An 18,673-nucleotide genomic window follows, 5' to 3' on the forward strand; every position below is an offset into this window, starting at 1 on the left:
TACACACCACATGGCTAACCCAGGAGACCCCCAGACCCCACGTCTTCAAACAGGAGCGTGATTGTAGCAGTTGATTACCCACTATTTTGACATTTATGTCCACCTTGGCCTCTCCTTCCTCCTTAGATGCTTCCTTCCATAATCTGCCAAAATGGATGTGATCTTCCACGCAGTGGACAAGATCTTAATTATGTCTACTGGGAAATGAAGCAGTCTCTGCCTCCCTGACACACAGCCATGCCACTGGCCATGGGAGTGAGGGGGGAGCAGAAGCTGGCTACCAGGAGCTTCATCTTGTTCAGGCAGAAAGAAGGCAAAGAAATAAAGTTTCTCCTTCCCCCTCCACTTCCAACTTGTAACAAACAGTGTGACTAAACAAGAACAAGAGGTTCTTGTTATTCCAACATACTACTAGAAACAAAGCAAGTCTGACATGTTCCTACCTCTCCCATACTGCAGACGGTCTGTAACAGTCCCTGCTGATCTGTTGTGCTTGTGCAAGTGTTTGTAGAGCAGCTTACTAAATCAGCAACTGAAGCAGCCCAGCCTGAAGAAGTGCTTCGAAAACAAACAAAAAAAAAAAAGAGTGATTGTCCACTAAACATTTATATCCATTGCATTGCCTCATGGAGCTGTTAGAATAAGCAGAAAGACATCAGTCTTCAGCCAGCTTTCCCAAGACAGAATGTGTGCTAGTCTCTACCATTGTAAAGCCATCAGAGTCACAATAAATAGGAAAAATGTTCTTATTGTTTCTGTGTGTGAAACAGAGACATGGGCTCCAAGTCCCTGCTTGGTGACTCTCGGGGAGTTGTGCAAGCCCCACAGGGCCTCAGCCTGCCACCTGCAAAAATCGACCGGCTTCCCTGCCTGGGACAGCAGGTAACCAAAAGCCTGTGGCACACTCTGACATAGTTAGAATGGAGTCCATGAAAGCACTGGAGCTAGAAATTCCTCTGCCACCCTCAGGCAAGGGGTTCTGGGGAGGATTTCTGGCTCTGAGGGATGGCGACCACCCAGGCTGGCCCAGCAAGCTGGCACAGGGCAGCTACGTCAGCGTGGCACTGTGCCCAGCTTGTCAGCTCTTCCAAGAGAGTTTCCTCACTGCCCTGGGTCACGTCTTTCTCACGAAGATTTTACAGGGATGTCATAACTATATATCCTCCCATATGCACAGTTAAGAATTAGAGCTTTCCTAACTCCACATAATTATTAACATGAGAGCAATTTCACAGAAAGATCAAATAGCTTGTTATTAAAAGACCAATGAAGAACATAAAAAGCTACCAATTGGCATAAGAAATCTTGATTCCAGAACACTAAAACCCATAACCTATAGAGTGTTTACTTTATATCATATGATATACGTGCTATGGAATGTATTTTTCAAATTCCACCTGTCCTGTGCTATGTGGGAACAGTATAATTCATAATGTGGATCTCCAGGTAATGGAGAAGTGATGCTTAGTGTGCCTGGCTTTTGCCTAATCCCACACTTTTATGATCAGACCTCAGAATATTATTTTAAGTTCAGCTAAAACATTAATTGGAGATTCTGATTTATAGCTGATTTTTTTTTTTCATCACTGAACAGATAAAGTAAGCTATAATGAGAACTTCCTGGATGATAGATGTCATTCTCCTGAGCAGTGCTATTAGCACTTGTCCAGTTTCAGGAATATATATTAAAGAAAAAAAAGACACACATATGGCTGGGTGTAATTATGTAGCCCTTCAGAGTAGAACTATTTAAGAGAACACAGCTTTGTAAAGCTATGTTTATCTCCTTTTAGTTTCTATTACTTTTTCCAAGTCTGTCAGCTTTACATATAATTTTACATTTTGTCAAATGAAGTTGATAACACTTAATTTCACAAAAATAAAGGCCAACACTCATAAACTACAATAACAAGCCAACACATGCCTGCAACTGTGAATGAGAAGGGGTACAAGAAAAAGGCCTTGTTTTTGTAACCAAACAAATTTCAGTTTGCATTTCACAAGGGATTATCATTAGTCTTGAGCAAATTCAGTGTCTGTGAACGTCTTACATTAATCTTATGGTCCATAGGTTTTGCAGAGCTAGCTTGGCTTTGCAGACGTTACTTTGATGTAATTTAAACCTCCTTTTTTTTTTTTTTTTTTTTTTTTTTTTGAGTAAGAGTTAGGACTGTACCATAACTTAGCAGGTAGAAAAAAACACCCAGCTACCTAATGTGCCAGATATTTCTTTGGGCTGTGGGTAGAAGGTATTACTAGTATTGCTTTCAGATCCTCTGTCGGTACTATATTCCATTTTTCACACTATGTTCATATTTGTTTTCCCATACTGCTTTCTTCTCTTCTACTTCCCTTATTTAATCACTAGATTTTATTCTATGTGATCATCTTCTGTAAAGAACAAGAAGTTAATAATATTTCATTATTAGAAATGGTCTTTGAATGGGCCTGTAATGAGGTAAAATGAGCTCACCCATCTCTAGTTGTTTTGTATACAATATTCTCCTAATAGTGAGAAATACCTTGACAGAATTCCCTTATAGCGTTCAACAAACTGAGAGCGTATGGTAGCTGGCTTTATGGATTTACACAGTACTGTACCTTAAACACTGGTTGGGTCAAATTCTCGGGTAAGTTGGTGTGATTTATGCTTACTTTAGCCCAGAAGTATTTTACACTGTCTTGGCTCTCTTTTAGTGTACTTCAGACTTTCTTAATTACCCAGAATAATTTTGATTCACAATCACTGACTAACGTGTGAGTTACATTCTTGTCCCCTTACATGAATCCTCTGCCCCTAGTCTATTTTATTATAAAAAGCTTTGACAACATTATGGTGTGACTCATGGGATGTGCTGTTGTTACACTAATGAACTCCTTGTGAATGGCGTAAATATTAAAGAATTGTTACTCTGTTGTAGGAATCAATTACATTTTCTTTTCTTTGTAAGGAACGGTGGGTTTTGCAGTTCTTTTCATAACATGTTTTTTTTTAAAGTGAAGACATACAAAAAACTAGTGACAGAAAGTTACTTTCCCACTGAAAGCTACCACAGCTCGTCTGTGGGCAGAGAGATTTTCATTTAATAAAAAAAGTCCAAAAGAAAAAGAGTTATTGTAAATGAACAAACCCAAACTACTATTTCATTGCAATATCCATGGCCTGTAACCATAGGTGATCTAAAATCAAGCCAGAAGCACAAACCTGCCAAAATGTATACCAGTCACTGTTTGTAAAAGTGAAAAGAAAATTAGCACACTGAGAAAGGAAAAACACATCTTAGGTGTCAACCTTTCTGCAGACTTCTGTGTAGCCGTAGCAGTTGCTCTCCCCATTTTCCAGAGAGGTGGGATGGATGAGGAACAAGAGAGTGCCTGGTGTAAGTGGTGCAGAGTTTGAAGCTGCAGGCAGCAGCTGGGCTGGGTTCAAGTGAGTTCGTTGATGGTAATTCTTGAAATGACTTATTCTTGGTGGTGTACTTTGATTAACTCTTTGAAAAAAGTTACATTTAGATTTTTCGAGGCAGGAACTGACAGTCATTCTGCAATAGTGTGGAAGTTTATAGTTTACTCAGCAAAAGCTTGCATGCTGCTGTATTTTAGAAATGTTGGTCACCTCAGTACTTGAGAATCCATTCTTGCTGGATTCTCTCAGTTCTCAGGAATGGAAATTAATTGTATAGTTTCAGAGTTTGAATTTCACTTATTATTCGTCGTATTCGTAGAATCATGATCTGAGCAAGATCTCCGTTGTGCAGTTAAGAACAGTTGTAAGCTCGCAATAGTCTGTCCCTGACCCAGCAAACTCACCTCATTTGCTGAGCACTACTAATGTAAACCATGCACTGATGGATTCAGAGGATAGGGTCTTTGTCTTGAGGAGTGGAGACAACTGATCCAAAGTCTCCTCATGCCAAGGGAAGACCCTTATTGACCTCGGCAGGCTGTGGATCAAGCTGTAGTCTGAGACATGCCAGAATAAGAGAGGGCAGTGAAAAACAGGAATGGTCATTAGCACTGTAACCTTAATATAGCACATTAAACTTTTATAGATGCATGGTGTAAAATCATTAAAACCACATTTCTACACATATGTGTTCAGAATCAGATTTCATTTATAGTTGCTGAAGAACTATAACCACCAGAAAAGACACACGACAATCTTAATTTGCGAAGAATTAAAAAGCTGCTTGCAACAGCAGGCATCAGAGAAGAGCTTGCTAGTTTTATGAGGAAGGGAAGTGATGAGCTCTCAGTAACAGCGCAGTCACAGTCTGGTCGTACCTTGACCAGATTGCAAACATATCCTCATTTCTACTTGTCTCCTGCATTTCTTGGGCTGTACATGTTTTTGTTGGTGTTAAACTCACGTTCCCAAAGGCCTTTTCTATGCTTTGAGGAGCTAAGCTTCCTTACATGTCTTTTCCACCATCTTTTTGGAATGTAGGAAATGAATAATATTCTTTTCATGATATGCCACACGCCCACATCCATGTGTTGTCAGTTGGTAGTAAATGCAGATCATTTAGCGCAATGTACTTCACCTTCCACAGGAGAACATGAATCCGGTTGAGCCACTTGTATTACACTGACCTGGAAATGTCAGGCAGTGCATCTATATATATCATATAGGTATACTATTGCAATAGGAACCAGAACAGATCTAGCTGGTTTTGTTGCTATTGTGATAATGTTGCTAGCTTGTGAAAGTTACTGTGGGAAAACTCTCTTTGAATAATTTTCTTGGTGAATCACAACCAGTAGTTTTGGAAAATGATTAGGTGATGTAGACCAGCATGTCTCAGCATTGCAGTGACCAGTAATACTCTTGCAAAATTTAATTACCTACATTCATTTCCACTTACATGAGGAGGAAATCAAAGAAAGTGGGGGTAATACGAATAATACAGAAATATTCATAGTTGACTCTAACTGTTAGTGGGTTTTAAATGAAAAGTGTGGTAGTTGTGCAAAACAAAGAAGTCCTTGGTTTTTACAAAAAATATTTGTTAGGCCCTCCGTTGATTTAAAGAAACAGAAAGTGTAGGTTCAGACATACTTGCAGAAAGTTAAGCAAATGCCTGAATGTTTTCATATTTGTGAGGAGCTACTTAGCTGTCAAAATTAACTGATAGTTTGCCTTTTATAAGTAATGAAATATGCATATTTACATGTTCTTTTCATGGAGGAGCACAGACAACATCATCTTCATGTGAATCCCTATTTACTGCAAGAAGTTTCAAGTGTCATCAGCAATTGATAAAGTTTCTCCAATGTTTTGCAGCTTCATTTAATGCCATCCTACAGGATCTTTAAATGCCGACAAGTTTATTATTTCTCCTACAGAGAATAAATTTTGTGCTGTTCCTTTCTGAAAAGTTCTTTCTCTCCTGTGGTTCCCATAAGCAGTGATAGTAAAAGTATTTTAGGTACCCAAAGTCATGTATGCAATTTAAAAGAGACAATCTACCAGGAAAAAAAGGCAGTGTAACAGCCAGCTGTTTGTGCCCACTATGTGCAAAAAAGGGGATCCATAAGCAGATACTTTCCACTGTTTCACAGGTGGCTTGTGTGATGCTCATCACTGTTGCAGTACATGTTGTTGGTTAAGCCATTCTTACAACTTTTACTGCAAAATTTCTCCTCCAAATGTCTGTGAAGGGCAAATAGTGATTAAATCAGTACCTTTGAGAGGTGGAAACCCCGAGGCCACATCAAAATTAGTCTCGGTGACCAATACCCGACGACTCAAATTAAACTATGCTTTTCTAACAGCCGCATTGCAAAGCAACACAAAAGCGAAGGCTTTTCTTTCCTCCTTGGTCTTATGGCTGAAAGTTATAGAGAAAAATTGAGTTACAGTGTGATGAGCTGGATACCTTGTGATTCGTTCCCAGTAACTAGAGAAAAAACTTTATCTGACCTTGTGGATGTGTGGGGATTGCTGTGAAAAAGCACATATCACTTGTGGTAGAGACTGCATCCTGACTGCAAACAGGTTAATGACCTAACCTGCCCTCCCTGGCTAATCCGGCTGGTCATTTTATGAAAAGGGACCCTTGTTTTGGAGCAGAAGGGGTTCAGTGCAAAAATATTAGGGAGAGATGCAAGTTGTCATTAAATAATACAGAGGAGTTGGCAGTGAAGAAGCTTTCTATTTCCTCCTTCCCACTCCCCACTTCACAGTTTGCCTCCCCCTGGTCCTGCCGACACAACTAGATGTTGGGCTGTGAAATAAACCAGATCCCTGAAATGATCCAAGTAAAAATAACCGTTCTGACTGTCTTGCAGAGCTCTTGGAGACCAATTTTAATGCTTATTTTATTTAAAATAAATAAGACAAAAATGATTAATTGTCTTATCAGAAAAACACTACTGTTAAGCATTATGAAGCAGTGCATCATGCCTTTTTCAATTCATAGATTTTGTTACAGCCAGAAGGGACTAAAGATTATGAAGATGATTTCAAGTTCATGGAGAATAAATGAATCAAATTTTGAGTGAGAAGTAAAAATTGACACCCTAAACTTACAACTATATTGGCAGGATACCTAAAAATGCAAGACTGCTTAATTTAAAAAGAGAAAGAGAGTGAGAGCTAACCTTAATAACAAGAAAACATGCAAGACCAAGTGTAAGTTTTCGAAAGATAAATTTATCCCACATATATATCACTGCTGCTTGCTAAAGCTATCTTTACCTAGTTTAAATAGCTTGTTGAAAAAAACTGCTAAATAATATAAATGAAAAAGTGTGCATTTCATACAAGTGAAGCAGGGAACAAGAAAATAAGCAGATAACCTATTAACCAATGTCTGTCTAAATGCTTTGGAGGGATAACTTTAAAAGCCAGTGCTTAATTGTCATGCAAAATAGAAGAGATGGAGGGTCATGGGACAACTCCTTCTGTAAAATGGCAGTAGCATTTCTGTTGCTAAATTATGTGTATAACATGCGCTGTATTGTAATTCTGCCGCTTTTACAAAATCCATATTATGCTATTTATGCTAAAACACTTTCTTAAAGAGTTGTCTGTGAAAGACAAGGCACTCAGATGCTAGCAGAAAAAATCATAGTTTGCTTTTATCAGTGCCCTCATAGAAAGTGTAGTCTCAGAGAGGGTTTTGGCCTTAAACCTGAATATTGCAACTTTCTACTTTCGGTCTAGCATAGTTTCCTGGATTAGAGAGCACAGTTACAAAACACTTATTCAAGGAAATTTCATTTTGATTCCTGCAGCTGCGGAAGCTTCATCATCATTTTCTCATCTGCTTCCCCATTTCACTTACTTACTTGGACAACTTTCTCTCCTCTGCTCGAGTTGAAGCAACCTTTCACCGGCACTGTTCCAACCATCACTCTCTTTTGGCTTCATCACTATCAGATGGCATGATGTAGTACTAGCCTGTTTACATTTTAGAGCCTCTCTTCCCACACGGTAGGTAGCTGGGACTTCTTTGGCTACAGAAAATTAGTGGTGGGAGCAGCTCCACCATTTTCTATAGAAATTTTAGAAGAAAAGTGAAAGATGCTTTGTATCTTCCAAGATAGAAAATAAGCCCAGATTTACTGAATATTTCTAGATTGCAGGAAATTTTATAAGCCTACCAAACCTTAGAGTGAAAGAGGAGCGGAGAAGAGCTTATCTACGGTGTAATATAGTAACTGCGATGCTTCACTGTTTAGGGTTATGACTGTTCATCCTTTTCTGGAACAGAAATGTAACTTCTGAAAATGTTAGCGCCGTTTGAAAATTGTTTATTTCTGAGCTCTAATATTAACCTGAGACTGTCATTTTACTCTTTGCATATTCGTTAGGTTCTTGATCTCGGCCATAACTTCTAAGACCTAATCTAACACAAACAAAATAATATTTAAATTTTTAAAAATTTTGAACTGAGATAGAGCACTTGTATCTTCTGCAAACTCTTTGCCTCAGTGCCAGGTAGTATATTTCTCCTGACATGAATACACACATGGTTTTACTAAGCTCTATGTGGCTGATACCTTGGCAGTATTTCTTTCCCCCATCCATACTCATCAAAAAATATTTACAAAATGCTAATATAATCTTAAATGTTGGGAAGGAAACATCAAATAAAGGGGCAATTTATACAAGTTCAATTTTCATTTCAGTTTACTGTTGGACTTGATTTTTTTTAAATGTTGAGTATTAACACCTGTTACTTTAATCTGGGTTCCAGGCCTTTTGTGGCCATGATTACAGTTTTGAGAAAGGAGGACAGTGAAAGACTGCATGAAAAAGAAGATTTACAACACCTTTTCCCTTGTTAGTTACATCCATGTAATTATAGCAAAGCACTGAGTGGGTACCACTTTGCCATACACCTGAAACATTTTTTGCCTGACAGTGCACTGATAGTTTAGAAACATGGCCCCCACCGTGACTGACAGTTGGTTTTGGAATAAATCACATAAAATTCAATAGGAGAAGGTGGCTACTGGCTAGTTCAGCCAAAGTCTACTTGGCAGAGTATGTTAACCTCCACGAAGCTCTGCATTATTGCACAGCTCCATGTGATGCTTCTGTCTGCAGCACAGGTTTACCCATAGCTTGGCTACTAAGAGTAGCCAAGGGCAGTGCTGTAGAAAAGCAGAGAATCACTGAAAAAGTTTTCTTTAGCTGTAATGAAGATTATGTGTGTGCCAAACACATCAATATGGCAGATGACCCGAGAGAACCAGTAGATAAAGCAATTCAATCTTCTTAGGAAAGTTGTTTCCGGGGTAAAATCTCAAACTTCAGCTCACTCAAAATTATTCTAGAGTATCATTTCTATATTTAACCTTTCCATTCCTCACCTTGGGAAGACAAAATGAATAAATTAGTACTGTTACTTCAACACTTTTATCTATTTTGTTTCGTATTTTCCAAAAGCTAGTTCAATGCCATCCAAATCTGTAAATTACTGAAACGGAAAACATGTCTGTTGATTGGAAGAGAAGTGAATACTGTATTTGTATTGAAGAAGCCAAACCTGAAAGTGATCCAAGAAATTGCATTAATGTAAGCTTCAGCCCAGAATTGCAGCTCAGACTAGTCATCGGTCAGTCACCAGGGACAGATGAGAAAATAAAACAGGAGAGTGAGAGGAGGTTGGATGAAAACATGGTATAAGCCCTGCCATCTGACCTCTGCCAGCAGAGCCCACTGTTGATGGGAGCTCCGGTGTGAGCTTGCCAAACCAGGTTTGTGCTCTTCCCAAGGGTGCCAGGACCACAAGATTAGGGCTCCCAGCTGATCTACTCAGACCCTGGGGAGAGAGAAGATTGTCATACCACCTATATAGGCATGCCCCACTCCAGGCATCTAGACCAATTGCAATTCAAGGTAATTAGAAGTAGGAGCCCAGGATTCAATTGCTTGGTTCAGAATTAAGCATTAAGTACTTGGAATAACTTCAGGTAGCCAAGATATTGGCCCAAGGCTGACAGGTATAACACAGGCACTACAGGAGAGCTGTGCCCTTCTGCCAGGCGGGTGACACGAGGGTATCTCGGATGGGGCTAGGCTCCTACATTCCAGCAACTGATCTGAGAGCCTCATTTCTCCGTATAGCCCACAGGAAGATGCAGGCACCTGCATCGGCGCTGAAGTTAAGACAACATAATTACAGCCCTCAGAAAGCATTTACAGAGGCAGGCGGCCTTGCCCGTTCACCCTTGCAAATACGCATCCTCTCCTCAGCGTTCATGACCTGTCACCCCTGCCATCAAGACTAAGATGAGATTGAGTCTACTGCTGGGGAATGGTGCAGTCCTTTTCCCGCTGCTATTACCTATCCTTCCCCAGGAAGGAACTTTATTGAAGTGAGGCAATGACAAAGCTTTGCCTGACGCTGAAGCCTGCAGCTTCAGTCTGTCTTAATCCAGGCTGGTGTCTCTCACCTCTTCTGCTTGGCTTCTCTCTGACTACCTAAACAACTCACACAGGGTGGAGGAGAGATTTGTGCAGAGAAGTGGGGAAAATCCCACCCTTGAAAAAATGCTAGGATGGTGGAAAGGAGACGTCTGTTGTACACGGCCTCTGGCAGGTTCAAATGTCCTATTTTAAAAAAGCAAAATCAGGGCTTGCAGCACGGGTCTCTGTCTTCCGTGTGAGTGTCCTAATAACCTCTAGGTTACTGGCTTCTCCGGAGTTGCCTTAGAACACTTGTTTCATCCTGATACAAAGAGGGAAATTTCTGAATTTTTGGCAGGATAGTAAAACCACCCAGCTACAGTCTCAAGGCATGCACCCTCTCTCCATGGGAGGTGAGCAATCACGCTCCACGCTGTTCCCTCAGGTACTGGCCCTGCTCCATGGGCTGATAAAGAGGGATAATAGGTCTGTGGCCCCACCTCCTTCCTTTGCCTTTTTGACATCCTGCTCCCCAAAACTGAGTGACAACAAAAGCTAGTGCCGTAGTTCTCGGGCTGCCTAGGACACCCACAAGGCAGCCTGTCGGGTCCTGCACGGATGCCAGGGCTCGGCTGGGAGCGGATCCTCCACAACACAAACACCTTTAGAGACTCAAAACCCACTCACTTTCGTTTCCAGCCACTGGCAGCATCACCCTGGGTTACTTGAGTTACTCTGGGGTCCGAAGTTTCCTTCCTACCCTGCTGTCCCTCTCCTGCGTGACATACCCGCTACGGGTGCAGGCCAATCCTCACCTGCCGGAGGGGTAGGAAGGAGGGGGGAAATTAAACAGACATTGAGAAGGGCTCACGCAAAGCGGAAAGGTAATGACTGCTCCACCCAGGGCTGGCAGTCGCCACGCAAACTTCCCCGCGCCGCGCTGCCGATGTCACTCGCTCGCTCCTGGCTGCGACACACCTGCTTGCTGAGAGCGGTGCTGCTCCGTGCCAGGGCTGCCCACGGCCGGCACCGGCTGCCCGCCAGCGCACCGCGCTCCGCAGCGAGGCGTGCGGCGGGGGGCGAGCGGGCAGCCCCCCGTCACTCCACCTGCACACGCAGAGGGTCAGACTTAGAGCTCTCAGCCCTGGCGCGGTAAGCCACCCTTTCACATCCTCACCGTGGGTGTACGTGCCGTGGACCAAAGCAGGAAGTCACGCTCTTCTGTCCGTAGAATCCTCTGCGTGATTTGCAGAACATCACCGAGCTCATTTTAGGAGAATTCATTGCTGGAACATGATTTTCAGTGAATGTTTTAGTAATCAACACATGCCAAATCATATCTGTAGGAAAAAAATAAAAATACTAAAAGAAACCCAAACAAAAATAATAGAACAATTATTGCTTGAAGATTCTGATTGCCTATAAATTATAACTCTATTCAGCTCCATGACAATTTATATTTTCATTTATGAAACCATTCTTGTTATTAACTTTCAATCTTATTTACTGAGGGAAGTAGGAATACACCAAGCAGACAAATCATTTTAAACCATGTCTCGAAAACCTAGGGTTATGGCACACGGGACACGTTTATTACCACTGTTTTAGAGCACATGATAAGTTTAAAATGGGGCCCTATTTCAAAAGGCAGGGGTTGGTTAGGACAAGGCAACTTACCATGACCGCAGTTCCCAATGTAAAAGTGTCAATGTGCTTGCTATATTCATAATGTGTTTATTCTCATTACAGTTTTCAATTTGTCAGTGTTTTACTGGCATGCAACCACAGAGCATAGACTGCTATTGCTGGTTAACCTTGTTATTGCAGACAAGTTACAAGTCCTGACAAGAGTTTGATAACTGTGCCTACTTATTTTAAGCCATACATGAGGAAAGGGTAGGAGGTTCAAAGTAAGTTATGCTTTCCTGTGTGAGTCCCCATATGATCACTCAAAGTTACTGTAAATATAAAAGCAGAAGTGCCTGATTGCCATTTTGTCACTATGACACTAGACAAGAAGGTAATCAAAAAAAAAGAATCACACATGAGGCTGAAGTTATAAAAGTGTAAAGCCCCGGAGCCTCAATCCTCTAAAGCAAACGTGTGGATTTAGTCCCCTGTACAGGTGTTTGCAGGATGGAGGACTCATTCACTTGCAAATAATTTTTCCTGGAATCTATATCCCAGAAGAAACAGTGACCAAACAGGTAAAGAGTGGAAATTACTATTTCTTATGGAAAAAATATGCTTTACTCCTCCTACTCCTCCTCTTCCTCTTCCTCTTCACATGTTTACTGCTTATTCATCTGCCTCAGCCCCTTGTTGTATCCTGTTGTAGACTTTGATTATAAACTTGCTGGGTCAGAATAGTCTTTTTCCTATTTAACAAAAACAAAACAGCTTGCAGAAAAACCATCATCCACCCCTGATCCTTGACTGAGGCCACATATCACTGCTAGAATGTAAATATAATCTTACTATTTTACCAAATGCTCCACAGCAGTTAAATAATAAATACACAGTGGTGGAGAAAAAAATAAAAGTTTAGTCAGTTCCTGGATGCAATTTCACAGATCATGGTAAATCAGATAACGCTCTTACAGCTTCCCAAAAAGAGACACCTAAATAAAATCATTTTGATATTCAGAGACATTGACTGTGTGCTGTTATTTAAAAGTAAGGATCATGGACATGCAGCCCCACAATTAAAAGATTAATTTCCTATTTACATTTTTGTCATCTAAATTAGAAAGCCACCAAAGACTGCCAAAAAAAAATATATATATATGTAAAGGAATAAAAGGCATGAGGAAACGTTAAAAAAAAATAAAGAAAAAGTCATTGATCTTTAACAAGCATCTGCCAGTGGCCATTTGCACATCAATTCTGATTGTTGTCCTGCTGTGGAGAGAAGTGGTGCTGCCCTGCGTATACTTTTGGTTTGAACAGAACTTCCTTATCATTAAGGTCCATTAGTGTTCATTAGTGTCCTACAACATGAGCAGCCGACATATGGGAGGCAGAGCAGAGAGAGGCAGGATTCTCTTCCCAAACAACAACTGAGGTGGCTTGAAAATCCTGCTTCTTCAGTCTAGGAGCATGATTCTGCTTCTGAAAGGCAGTATCTTACACATTGCTTTATATCAGTGGAGGTCCATTTTACCAGATGGTTAAAAAAAAAAAGAAAAAAGCAGCTAAACGCAGAGAGCTGTGGAGCTGCTGTAAAATTAAGAAAATCCTTTTCTCATTCATCTTTTAATGTTCCCTCAAATTAGGTGGAGAGGAAAGATACTTAACTGGCTTCACTCTCACCCTTCTCCACCCTATCATTTAACCACAGAAAAGATTGATTTATAACAACAGTAACTTCTGTACTATCAGATATCTACAAGTTTTTCAGTCTGCAATTTTACCTCACATGAATAAATGTTGCAGACTTAACATGCTTCAAAAAGTTAGAACCATTTTAATGAACTACTTCTAATGTGACTACACTTCTGAAAACATGCAGTTCTTTCAAATGTGTTTCCAAGTGAAATAACGCTTCTGAGATTTATTATAACACATACAATTTTTCCTGCAAATACAGTAGAATTATGCTTTAATTACGTTTAAGTATTTGAAAGCTAGTTCTTTTCTTCTTTTAAATCTTTTTTGACCCAAGCTTGGTTTAAAAAAAAAAAAAAAAATGCAAAACTGTTCATTTCTGCATTTGTTGTTTGCAGTCCTATGGATGTTCTGCATTAGGATACTCCACCTTAGAGTAGAAATTTCCTACATCATTTCACAAAACTTCAAGATGGAACACTTATTCTTCTGATAAAATGTTTGTTTAGAAAAACCTCCTCTTTTAAGTACAAGCTCCCTGGTGCCAATTTTGCCACCTTGGTAAATATTTATAGATGAGTCATAAGCCTCTGAAAAAAAGCTTTGGATTGGGAGCCTGACTGAAGCACTGATAGTAATACGCATATTCATGTTTCACTTGCTGACCTTGTATCTGCTACTTTTATGGGAAAGTCAAATGCTTTTCATTATTACATTCAATTTCTGTCCTGTATTTCAAGCCACATATAATCTCTACTTCTTGAGGTTTATACTGATGTGCAAACAGAACATTTCTTTATGAATCATACAGATATGCCAGCACCATGGGTCTTGTGTAAAGTCCACACACTTGATAAACCTGAACCTTTGGGGACTTTTTGTTTGGTCTATGAGAATGAAATGGTGCATTTAAATCGATTCTGTTTATATCCAGTGCACAAGAGACTTATTTTTATACTCTGACACACCTTGGTATCAGAAGGTGAAACATCAAGAGTAACAAAGAATAAAGGGGGTCACGGAGATTCCACCAAAACAAATATACTTTATTGTACACAAGATGCCATGCCAGGGTTAATTCCATTTTTAGTTTTGTGGCTGGCAGTCCATAGGGACTGTAGTGTCTTCACACAGCTATGTTACATAGGCGGCCTGTGTAACTGTCAGTGGGCCAGTAGATTTACATGGCAACACACTGTTTTGGAAAAACATTGGAGTTTAATTAAGGTTCTTTTTTTTTCTTTTTTTTAAATGAAGTGACAAGGAGAACTTAAGAACTGACATGAATAGCGTGAGGCCCATCACCATGGGATTCCTGCCCACCTATTTCACCGCAGTCATTCCCTACTTCGAAAATGCAGGCCGAGTTTTCTTAGCCTGTTTCATCTCAGGATCAAAACAGGATTCAGACCAACAAGGTTCTCTGAAAAAAAAAAAAAAAAAAAAAAAAAGTAATATAGTCTCAGTTGCAATCTTCATATTGCTCTTCAGGAAGCCAAGATCATTCCATATACACCAACACCAATCCCCTCGATACAACTGGAGAGCCAGAGATGTCAGGCTGATTGCTTCACACATCTCTGCAAATGAATGTTGGGGATATGAATCCCAATAGAAGTTATATTCACAAAATGAGCCCCCTACAGAAATGCAGGAATATGCTGGAGGGAAAAGACCTTTCCCTCAGTCACGCAAGGTAAAACCACAGCAGGTATTATCTTTCAGGTCTGTGCACTACCCGGACGTTTCAGGTGTCAGAATGATACACTTCGTTTACCTGTAGTAAAACAAAAAGAAACAATCTTGAAAAAAAAAAAAAAACCAAAAACATTTATTCGTTTGGTTTTTTTCTCCAGGTTTTAGATTTGGAAGGATGTGGCAGAGAAACCATAAAGTTAAGGGGAAACAAGACAAGGGAAATCATGGCTAAATAATTAACATTCTGACTATTACAGTCACAATGGTTGATGGACCGAGGTCAGGCTCCTCGTAATAAGGTGAGGTATATAGGACACGACAGAGAAAGGTTTGAGTGGACAGTAATACAAGTGTTACGGAGTGAAAAGGTGAGTTATATTCCCATCAGCGTGCGACCTGCTGACATGGTTTTAAACAGCACTACTCTTATTTAAAATGTGTTAAAACACGGTAATTAGTCTGGATTGTAGCACAGCTAATTTTCCTAGTGTTAACGATCAGGATTGCAGGAAGAAAAACTATGAAAACATAAACTAAGTGCAAGCCAATATGGGAATACCTCCACAGTTTGTGGACAGACTGCCCCATTTATTGCAAAGGCATTAACTGTGACATCCTCTTGTGGTTTTTCAAAGGGTAACAAGATTACCCTTAGCAATATCACAGTTAAGAAAGTGTGCAAGAACAGGCTGATTATCAGAATCAGCACAAATATTTTATTTTCCTGACTTAAAATAGTCAAAAGCAATAGGAACAAATATCTGATGCCAAAAATATAGAAATAATATCACTCCAGCATGGGATTCATCAGCCAGCTCCCAAATTTGAGTCCAAACATTACTGACAAAAAAAAAATCAGTAACATGTTTTTAAAAAATTCAGATGCTTCTGCAATTACTGTTTGCATCCAGATCACAAGGAAGAAGTTTCAGAACATGAAGGGAAAGGTCTGGCAGTCCTGCTGAGCAAGATGAAAACAGAACAAGAGCTAGAAGACTCACGAAAACAAACAAGCCCTCCCAACCCTGTTTTTTTGATGGGTAGTTTTTTTCCACACTCCCCCAAAGAAGAAATTAGGAAGAGTCTTTATATATCAAGGAAATCATCCCTACAGGATTTGAGGGATTCTTCACAGTACTGGTTATCAGGATATTATTTTTTCCCACTTGCTGAGGGAGTCCTCTCAAACTCACCGAAATCAAAGGCACGTTAAGGCAAAATTCCCCCCCACCCCCGCCCTGTTTTCTGGGGTGGCTGTGGAGAGCTGTGAGAGCCCGTGGTGACAGGACACAAGCCCGTCCCCAGGGGTGCCTACACCCGCTGTGGGGCTACAGGGCCGAGCGAGGGTCCCGGCGGGTTGCAGAGACATCTCCACCATCCTGGTACAGGGACCATGGAGGAGATCCACACCCCGACTGTGCGTGTTTGCTGAGCCCTGGCCTCGCTGGGCTGGACAGGCAGTGGCCCATCACCGTTGTCCGCAGAGAGGAGAGGCGGAGGGAGATGCCTGAGCAGTTCCCGGGACGAGATGTGGGAGAGGAGCAGGGGCTGGGGCTCTGGAGGCAGACAGAGGCACAGGTGTCCGCAGCCGGGTGCGCCGGAGGGAGGGTCACCTCGCCAACGTGGGCCCAGATGGCACTGCACATGGCTCTCCCCTTGCCAGAGCCGTGTCCGCTGAGGCAGCACCTAAGGTCATGGCAAGGCTTGGCAGAGACCTTGCAGAGCTCCCTCTGCCCCCCCCGCAGTTGCTTGGATTTGGAAGGCCAGTGGGTTTGCAAAAGGCAAGCTGCTCTCCTCCCCCCCCGCCCCCCCCCCCCCATCCTGGGAGGGCTACCTGGTGACCTTCCAGAAGACAGTGCCCACCAGCCTTTGCAACAGGCAAAAAAAAAAAAAAGAAAAAGCAAAACAAAACACAGTGGTTCTCCTCCACCTATCCCAAAATTACAGGTGCAGGGTTGGTCGTTCCTTGCCTGGGAGGCCACGGCAGCATCCACTTGGCTTGTGATACATCCCAGAGCAGCGGAGAAACGTTGGACCTGGGCTCAGAGGCGGCACCTCTCACCAGCCAGGTGCCGTGCACCAGGCATGGAGTTAACACTGGTGCTTGTCAAGGGGACTTGGCTGGTAGATACGCTGCCTGGTCAGCCTGTTTGGATGCTTCCAGCAGAACTAGAACTTTCTGTCTCGTGCTTGAACATTATGCTCCTCCTCCCTGCCTTCTCCAGCCACGTGAATGGCCACATTCTACAACACGTGTGCACACTGGTGGGACCCACATGTGGGACCAAGTGTTAGGCAGGGCTTTGCCAGAGATACCACGGTGACTGTGGGAGTCAGGACAAGTCGAATGGCACATCACACCGTGTGCTCCAGGGATGAGATTGGGACACTCCAGGGATACTGTAAGGGTACCTCTCTCGTGAGGATATGACTGGAGTCAGAATTGGTGATCCAGTCTGGGTCACCCATAGTTAAGGAAGCCTTGAGAGTGACATAAAGTGGCAGGATAGTCAAACTCCTGCCCAGGACCACCAACTCCAGGAGTTATATGTAGTTTTTGTGGGGTTTTTCTACACGTTCTAAGAGCATGAAAACATGACCTAAATATAATGAATACAGTTAAAACTATATATCACTCAGCCTGAAACAAGAGAGAGGGTGGACTGCACTATGCATCTCAGTAAATTATTAATATAATAGGAGGTGTACCAGCTCAGCTAAAAAAAAACATTCCTTGTTCTCGCCCTTGAGTTTAATTTGTTGTTGAGGCACACGCCAAAGGTTGAGCATTTCAGCTCATTTAAGGAGTTATGACCCATCAGCGTACTGGGGCTACCGTATTCCAAAAGACTGAACATTGCTGTTAATCACCGCTTCCCAGCAGATCCAGAGAGGGAATACCATAAAATTGTTTCGTAAACAGTGCATCTGCATTGAATAAAGACAAAAGCTCAATTTGAAATATTTGAAAGTAACTTTTAAATGAAAAGGCATGAATTCTTATTACACATTTCCACTAAAGCCTTTTCTGCTGCTGTTATGGTGTACCTTCCTGGGATAAATGTGTGGTTTACAGCATCTACGTTACAATATATAACTTTTAGCAGTCACACTTTATGCTGTAACACATGCACAGACACTTTTTTTTTTTTTCCTCCTCCATCTTCTTTTGGATATGATTTCTTAAGGCTTGTCTACATGGGGGAAGTTAAGCAGCATCGCAATTCTGGGATAACTACTCTGTGATAGCTCCCTGTGGACACTTCATTGCAATAAAAAAAAAGACTTTATTTGGGAATAATTACTCTGCATTGTGAGTGGAATAATTATTCTAGAATAAAAATCAGCCTAATTCCAAGTTAAAGTGTATACACCCATGCAGCAGTTTTTGTCTGATTGGGGTTTGGGTTTTTCGCCCCAGAATATGAGTACTGTACAAGAATAGCAGGAACATTTTTTTTTTTTTCCCTGGAATAGTTACATTAGGCCATTTTTCCTTATAGATAAAGTTATGGTATTGAGTTAAATAAAATGTCTGTCTCCTGGATTCTTGTTAGTTTGAAGTGCAGTTTTTCTCAGTCCAAAATATTTGTGTTGGCAGCCAGTAACAGGCTGATAGGCCTTTCCTTGACATGGTTTTTCTGTTCCTTGGTAACAACAGACTTTTCCTCCTCAGAATATTCTTCAGATAGGAGATCTGCAGCTGGAATCCTAAGTGTTGCAGATTTTATTTTGTGGGATCATGATGGAAAGTCTCTTCTTTTTTGTACATCTCTAGCAAAAGAG

Source organism: Tyto alba, unplaced genomic scaffold, assembly GCF_018691265.1.
Source record: "Tyto alba isolate M040663 unplaced genomic scaffold, T.alba_DEE_v4.0 Super-Scaffold_38, whole genome shotgun sequence".
NCBI lineage: Eukaryota > Metazoa > Chordata > Aves > Strigiformes > Tytonidae > Tyto > Tyto alba.